This window comes from Pseudomyrmex gracilis, unplaced genomic scaffold (assembly GCF_002006095.1).
Source record: "Pseudomyrmex gracilis isolate BER0280 unplaced genomic scaffold, ASM200609v1 scaffold_107, whole genome shotgun sequence".
NCBI classification, from domain to species: Eukaryota; Metazoa; Arthropoda; class Insecta; order Hymenoptera; family Formicidae; genus Pseudomyrmex; species Pseudomyrmex gracilis.
In genome coordinates this window covers 355,738-364,391 of record NW_018020691.1, presented here as the reverse complement: position 1 = coordinate 364,391, position 8,654 = coordinate 355,738, and the positions used below count along the sequence as shown (strand labels likewise).

The 8,654-nt window shown below is 38.9% G+C and overlaps 1 protein-coding gene across 1 annotated transcript in view; it reads right to left on the bottom strand.

Annotated features, from left to right (window-relative positions):
- LOC109856106 (diacylglycerol kinase 1) overlaps positions 1–6,889 on the bottom strand; it is a 103,214-nt gene extending 96,325 nt beyond the window's left edge. Inside the window, exon 1 of the mRNA XM_020431033.1 lies at positions 6,561–6,889. The gene's annotated coding sequence lies outside the window, so the exon portion shown is untranslated. The remainder of the gene's footprint in view (positions 1–6,560) is intronic.
- Positions 6,890–8,654: the final 1,765 nt, after the last annotated feature.

Genomic DNA, 8,654 nt, shown 5'->3' with positions numbered 1-8,654 from the left:
TTATTATAAAGACTATATTCTTAATTTCAGAAGAATATCATCTAAAATCTTTAAGAAGATTTTTTAAATATAAAATCTTCTACTTACGAGAATATCATTTTTTCGGTGTTCTATAAATTTTACGTTACTCCTATTTTGAACCTAAAAACACTCGATATTTTGGTGATTAAAGTAGGTTCTTTTAAACTCTTTAAACTGTATATTTTAAGACACCGTCATTAAATTTAGTGGAAAAAAAAAGTTTTAATTCATAATTTTTAGCAAATATGACAACAAGAAACTTACTTTTTTCAGAAAGTAATTTTGCTCCAGACGAAAACGACCCATGTCCGCGTCCGTTGAGGGTTATAATTTTACACGCAATTAGAAACTACATGCGTGCAAATCAATTGTTGACAAAAATTGTTGTGTTGAATAAATTGATAGCGGAAAATTAAGAAGAAAACAGTGGTAGCAAAATGAAAATCATCTCTCTGACTTGCCAATAAATAAACCCGCCGACCTCAATGTGTAAACTTATTTTTCGTTTACATTTCGAAGAGCAAAGATTCTGTGCAAAGTTTGCGCTTTGTAGAAATTTTGCAGAAGGTCGAAAGGCCAATATTTTTTTCCAATTGGAATCAAACTTCCGGTGTTCCGCGCGAAGTACATAAATTGGCTCTTCTCGTGCGGTTTGACGAGACAGAAGTAACGGACAACCGAGTCAACAACCTGTTGGAACGCATTTTGTAAGAGGCTATACACGTGAAAAAGACCGTATCACACCGAAAGCTTTTCATTCGCCGCTTGTACTTAGAATATAGCCGCACGTGTACACAACTTGTCGAGCCGGATATGTAAAGCGGGTGAGAAAAAAGCGGCGGTGGCGCGAATTGACGCGCGATATTTATGGAAGTTTTTAACGCGGGGGAAAAAGAGAGAAAAGCGGATTCTTGCGCGCGCGTAAAAAGCGATATTTGCAATTCTAATTAAAGAAACAATCCTCTTTTGGGCGAACGAAGTTCCTAAGGTATCGAATTTAAACAAACAGAAGTAACGAATTACGAGATTAAAAAAATATACACAGAGTTGGTTTTTGTAACGTGTGTGTGTGTGTGTGTGTGTGTGTGTGTGTGTGTATCTCGTTGCATCCTCATTTTGAATTATACACGCACTGTTATATATTTATATTTACAATAAAATGCGCGCTCAATATTTAATAAGATCTATTGTTGCTGCGCTCTCGCGCGATATTGTCCGGATGTTTACATATATATATACATATATATATATATATATATATATTTACGTAACATCGCCGGTATGTAAAGCGAATGGAAAAAAAAGCGGCGATGCAAATTGACGCAATGAAGTTAACGCGGGAGAAAAAAAAAGAGAGAAGCGGGATTCTTCTCTGTACTGTGAAAAGTGCATATTAATTCCAACTCGAATTGAGAAGAGGAAGAAATTCTCTCGAGCGAGTGAAATTCCAAAGGTCTCGAATTAATTACCGCGCGGTGTACACTTATATATCGCAACGCACATTTATTTTCCTCGTGGCTACTACAGTCGTCGTGTAGCGAGCGATATAGTGTGTTTTCGATTGAATAGAACGGCCTCGCGGTTTATAATACTCGCGGTTTATAATCCTCGTGGTTTATGGTGCCTCGTAAAACTTAGCATAAATTTCTCATTCGTCAACGACCGATGGGCGCGCGTTATCTCCCGTGCTCCACAAACGCGGCGTGTGCGCGGACTCTCTCTCCCATGAGAGAGAGAGAGAGAGAGAGAGAGAGAGGGAGAGAGGAAGCAAGAAATTTCGAACGTATACGAAGCGAGATTCATTCGGCGAGAGAGACCCGCAGCGAGATTAGTTTTGAATTAAAGCCAACTTGAAATTAATAGTCCGTTTCGTCGGCAAGACAATCCCAAGGGCATTTCATAAACTATTGCCATATGCTTGACAGACGCACACGGATTATTACTCTTCAGAATGAATTTCCCGCGCTTATGTATGGATTGCGCAAACTTGCGGAGAATTTCGGAGTCGCAGTTTATACGTTTGGACGCGAAGAAGAAAGATTCCGCGCGCCGCACGCGCGCGCGCGCACGCACACGAGGACGCGCGTACACTCGGCCGGAAAGTTTTCTCCCGAAAATCTGTTCGAAAAAAAATGTTACATCCGCACAAATTGCACGTTTCGAGTAATTTTTCAGTCCGCACCGAAAAAATTGTATTCTTGTTTTGAGGATATTCCGCTTACTTTAAGTATATTTTATTCTAAAATAGGCGCCAAGAAGAGTTTCTTATTTTAAGAGGAAAATTCTCTAAATAATAATATTGATAAGAATATATACTGATTAGAATATAAAAAGCCTCTATAGAAAAACATATATATATCTCACTATCGAAAAAGACTATATTCTTATAATTTCGGAAGAATATCATCTAAAATCTTTAAGAAGATTTTTTAAGTATAAAATCTTCTACTTACGAGAATAGAATTTTTTCGGTGCAGATAAACGTGGCCAGATTGTTTTCATTAAATTTCAACCGAACGTAATATCGGAAAGACCAAATCTCGCGCGCGCGAGTAGAAATTTTATTTTGACGTCGTGACATCTGCCAACGTTGTAAAATTGCGAGTTTTAAATACGCGAGCTTTCGCGCGCTACAAAAGTAAAATATAAATCTTTGAGACATCGAAGCGATCATTTCGCGCGCTTGAAACGAAAGCGAAATCTCGCGCGGACGAGTTTTGCGAAATTATCTAAATAAATTTTTACCATTCCCCGATTCGGATTTCCGATTCGAGATTAACCGCGTATAAAATAGCGCGTATAAAAAGTTATGATGAAACATCAAAGTCTCGAAATATATTTTCGTTCGATTACATTAATAAAATATAAAACGGCCGTCTGCAATGAAGGTGGGCGGTGTAAGATGAGAAGTGGGGATTTTCTTGAAAATATTTCATATTCGCTTCCAGGGAGTAACAAAGTGAGCAATTCCCATTTCGCACTGCCTTACTGTCAGCCTATAATGAAAGACGCGTGTTGAAAGACGCAAAATAATTATTTGTATAAACAAAAATGAAATAACTCCAAGAACTTTACTTCTTACTCTACACTGCCCATCTCCATTGTAGACGGTCCTTAAAGGAGTCGTATCACCGAAAAAATTATATTCTCGTATAAGTAGAAGATTTTATACTTAAAAAAATCTTCTTAAAGATTTTAGATGATATTCTTCTGAAATTAAGAATATATTCTTTATTTAAGAATATATTCTTTATTTAAGAATATAGTCTTTTTCGATAGTGAGATATATATATATGTTTTTCTATAGAGGCTTTTTATATTCTAATCAGTACATATTCTTATCAATATTACTATTTAGAGGATTTTCCTCTTAAAATAAGAAACTCATCTTGGCGCCTATTTTAGTATAAAATATACTTAAAATAAGTGGGATATCCTCAAAACAAGAATACAATTTTTTCGGTATATTCAACGCTCGTCATTTTGGATTCAACGCGCTTCGTGTGCGTATCTCTCGATAGTTTCAAAGTTGATAAAAAAAAAAGTCGGATGAATAATGATAAAAATTTTAACACTCGGTGTAGTACGCCTTTTCATGTTTCATTCATCGCAGCGACGGAAAATCGCGAAATTTAGACAAGATAGAGAGGCGCACATCGTCGAGGCGTGGGATTCTTTTTTGCAAGTTAGCATTGCGCGAAGTAGTTTTAAACTGAGTTATCAAAGGCCGGACGCGCGGAAACACAGCTGGGCGGCGTCGCGACACCGCTTTTTCACAGACGGCTGTTTTGATGTTAATGCATTCGAAACCGCGAGATCCCGCCTCACGGCCGCAAATCGCGTGAGCAACATACATATACACGTTGTTGTCCGCACACGTGAGAACATAAATTCGTGCGTGAAGGTCAAAGGTTAAAAGGAATCCTCGCGGATATAAAGGGCAATTTGGAATTTGGGCTTTGTTTCGCGTAACCGCGCGGTGAATTTCGCGATTCCAAATGCGCGGACTCCAATTAAACGCTCGTTTCGACGAAAGAAAAAAAAAACCTTGGATCAAAAACACGCCGGGGATGTTAAAAGCGATGTTAATTGTATTCTAGACTGGAATAACACCGCGAAAGTGCGTGCGTGTGTGTGTGTGTGTGTATGTGGTGTTGTTGTGGCTTAAATGTCATGTCAATTCGGCGCCAAGATTGCCATCAGGCAACGAGCGAAAATAATTCCGTCACGTTGCCCTCATCGACCTTCGGCAGTGATTTTCTATTGATTTTGTTCATGCGAGAGCGCTATATGATCACGTTGCATTTTACACACCGAAAAAATTGTATTCTTGTTTTGAGAATATCCCACTTACTTTAAGTATATTTTATACTAAAATAGGCGCCAACAAGAGTTTCTTATTTTAAGAGGAAAATCCTCTAATTAGTAATATTGATAAGAATATATACTGATTAGAATATAAAAAGCCTCTATATAGAAAAACATATATATCTCACTATCGAAAAAGACTATATTCTTAAATTAAGAATATATTCTTAAATAAAGAATATATTCTCTTATATATATATATAATTTCTTAAATAAAGAATATATTCTTAATTTCAGAAGAATATCATCTAAAATCTTTAAGAAGATTTTTTAAGTATAAAATCTTCTACTTACGAGAATATCATTTTTTCGGTGCATCAATTGGAAAAATACTAATACTAAACGGAGTGGGCGCGTCAATTCGTCATTTTTCTTCGTATTATTAATTTCGAAATTGTGTGTTTTTTTTTTTTGATTTGAGGATTAAATTACAAAACTTTCTCGGAAAAAGTTGTGACGGATCATAATTCTCTCACGTGGAGGAAAAAGCTTAATTAGAAGGATCGCGGAAATGTGTGTGACAGCGACCGACTGCCGCAAGAAGATCATCAGGAAACGCTATCCCCGCTATCTATGTTAATTAATTCCAAGTCAAGATCCTCCGACTTAATTAGTAATTTGCTAAATTAATTTTTCTTAATGAAAATGTCATTCTAATTGCCGATGTTGATTTCTGATTGTTAATGTTTTGGTTTTGTGAATTTTGCAATTTCGACTTGGGAAATCGAAAAAGCAACTTAACTGATTAAGTTTATCACCCGACGTCGGTTCAAACATTGACACAAACTACTTGGAAAGTAATTTATCGGGCGAACTTTGACGTGCGCTATCGCAACGGAGTTAATAGTAATGATATCAAAATGAAACGCTCTAGTCAGAGCATTATTAGATTCCATTTGAGTAATATCGATAATAATAATAATAACAATAATAATTTATCTGCCAACAGTTTTCTTGTTGCAAGAATTTTACGAGAAAATATCTTTGTTGCAATTTTTTTTTTTTTTTTTTTCTAACAAAATCTCGAGAGCGAGTTTGAATTTTTCGCGCACACGAATGTGCATAAAAATTCGCGCGCACATCTTTTGATTTTTATACAAAGACATGTGTGTTTACGCAAAGTGTTCGTTCAATCGTTACATCTGTGATTTCTCTTTGAAATTGCTGACTTTGTTATTTTACCATTCCGTGTGTGTGTGCGAAAAAACTGTAAATATCTCTGGAAGTAACATTCCAGTAAATTCGGACATTATCCTCGGAATAATACGCGCGAGATTTTGCGCAACACACATACACACACACACACACGCGCGCGCGCGAGATTGTGTATTGCTCGCGCGACCAACGCGTTTTTAGCGACACGTGTTTTCCCCCCCACGCTTTTTCCGCACGAAATATCGATCGCGTATATCGATATAGAATAGTAAGCGAACAGGTCAAAATTTGACAAGTAATACGGATAAACGAACGAACGAACGAACGAAAGTGCTGATCGAAAAGCAGCGGAAAGTCTCTCCGCCGACGAGGGAAAACGCCCGCGAACATAGCGCGCGTTCGACTAGAAATCCGATATCGCCGATCTCCGCTCGCGTAACTTTTCTAATCACAAAGTAGGTATATCCAATAAATCCAATTGTTGCACACACGAAGCGCGTTTGTTGAATTTATTCTCCGTACGGTAATATGTATTATTTTTATCCGCGTCAATTCGGAAGATACTACATCTTCGTCTATCCATTTCTCCGACAAAACCATGTTGATTGCAACATCGAGAGTTCACGATTTTATGTGAATCATCGTAACGAAAGAGCGAAGGATAATCGCGCGGAATATACTCTCGCGGAAATACGTATATTCGCTTTTTACGAGATTTCACGTAAAGTAAAAACGAAACAGCTGATCGAAGCGCGAGTAAATCGTGTGCACTTCGGGCGAGCGATAGATCGGATGGAAAGACGGAACGAACGTGGCGGATTTGTAACCGGCGACGTAAATCCGAACGCGTGTGTGACAGCTGAGAAACGTTCGTTTTTTGGAAGAGGAAGAAATGAGCGATAAAACGCGATTGATGGACGGCGGTGGTCGTCCGAAAGATCATCGCGGTTCGCCGAAAAAAAAAAAAAGATTTATGCGAGAAAAACAAAAAACACACAAACGTACAATGTATTTACCATTTCTGCGCCATCCCGACTCCGACGTTCCAGGTGCGTTCGCTCAAATCGTCCTCGTTGTTCTGCTCCTGGTCCGACGCTCCTTGGCGAATCGCGGAAGGAGCCGCGGGATAAGAAATGGACCGGGATGACAGTTGAATTGCGGCTACGCCGATCCGATCAGCTCGGAAAGAAACGCCGATCGGCGCGCCCGACGACGCGTGAATATTCGCACGTTCCTCCCGGGGAGGGGGAGGAAATTGCTGGTTTTTTCGCGCGAATCCGTCACAAAAAATATATGCGCATACAAGCACAGAAGAAATACAAAATCTCTAACGTAAAGAGATACGCACACGCGTGAGGCGCGGAAGCGACTGGCTTGGCTCGCCCGCCGCGATCTCCCACCCCTGCGTCAGCGCCACCTGCTCCGCACGGATGCTGCCCCTGCAGCGGTCCACCCGCGCAAAAATCACCCGCATTGTCACTCTTCGTTTACATTACGTGCCCCGTGACGAATAGAGAACTCGGGGGCCGAGGTGGTGTATATGTTGCGCGTGGGATCTCGCGCATCGGAGCACGGAAATCGCGCCTACAAAGCGCGCTAATGAAAGTTAAATTAATGTTATTGCATTTCTCGCAAGCGTATTGTTCTAGACCTATACGTAATGCACGCGCGTGTAATGTAGAAATATAAAAGTAAAAGAGAGAGAGAAAGAGAGAGAGAGAGAGAGAGAGAGAGAGAGAGAGAGAGAGAGAGATAAAAGGAAAAAAAATGAAACAAACAACGTTTCGAAACACATAAATCTTTCACAAAAGATATCTACTTGATATTCTCAAAGAAAGAGAATAATTTTTACAAAAATTTCTTATATATTAATATAATTCGGTCTGTTTACGCGATCATTATTCAGAACAACTGATTGTATTTTGCCTCGCTATAAACTACCATAGGCGTTTCAACTTACTCTCTCTTTGTGCTCTTACACCGCTTATTAAAGAATTTCTCCTCTTTGTGTTTGCGTTAATATCCTTTGTCAGCGACTCGTTTCTCTCGAGCTTGTCATCAGAGCAACGAAAGTAAGCGTACACGTTGTGTGTCGTAACAGCGGGAGAGGAAAACTACTACACACTGCTTAAATATTTCAAAAGGCGCGTTAACGCTTAACACACACTCCTGAAACTGTTTATTAAACACGTGTATTTTTCTCATTTAAAATCTTTGTCGCTACATCACACGGTTTTTCTCTCCGTCTAAATGTCTGTAAATAATAAACAAATTGGTAACTAATTGTGTAACTAATATATAAAAAAAATAAAACCAAAACGACCAGTAAAAACAAACTGCGTACGCGTGTCGTAGCCTTCCATGTTTTAATTGCGTTATATTTGATTTTTTTTTCAGTTATTTTTTTGCATAATCCCGAGTCGAAATTTAGCGTCTACATTGAACCTCAATTCCTCTTTTTTATGTAGGAGTAAGAGAGAAAGTAGATCCTACTTTGGCGCTGCTATATATCCGAAATTTCCTTTTTTCCTGCTAAAATTTTAAAGTAGGGTTCAATTCTCAGCTTAGATTGCACATTGCAGGTTCTGATAGGATCAAAATAGATTCTGATAGGCTCAAAATAGGAGTAAGAGAAAAAATAGATGCTACTTTGACGCTGCTATAGTCCGAAATTTCCTTTTTTCCTGTAAAGTAGGGTTTAAATTTCGACTCGGGATAACGCAAATAATAATCCAGCGACGTTATGCAATGACAATGTTTTGCGAGACACATGATTGAGCGCAAACGGCAAACCGGCCCGATGCACAAACCCAGAAGAGAAGAAGAATACCAAATTCATGCCGATTCCACACCGGGTGAAAATATAGTACGTGCGACGAATCGCAAATGACGCTGCGGAGTGCGACAATTTACCATGCCGAATGCGTCCCGTAAAATCTATCTATATATATATGTGTGTGTGTATACGCGCACAGACCGCGATGTATGCATCTATTGTTCGCATACATGTCGCACTTGTAATAATTGGAGTACATGTTGCGATCGCTGCTACAATGGTAACCGTAAATTGCCACCTACCGATGTCACTCGGTCAATAGATCAGCGCATCT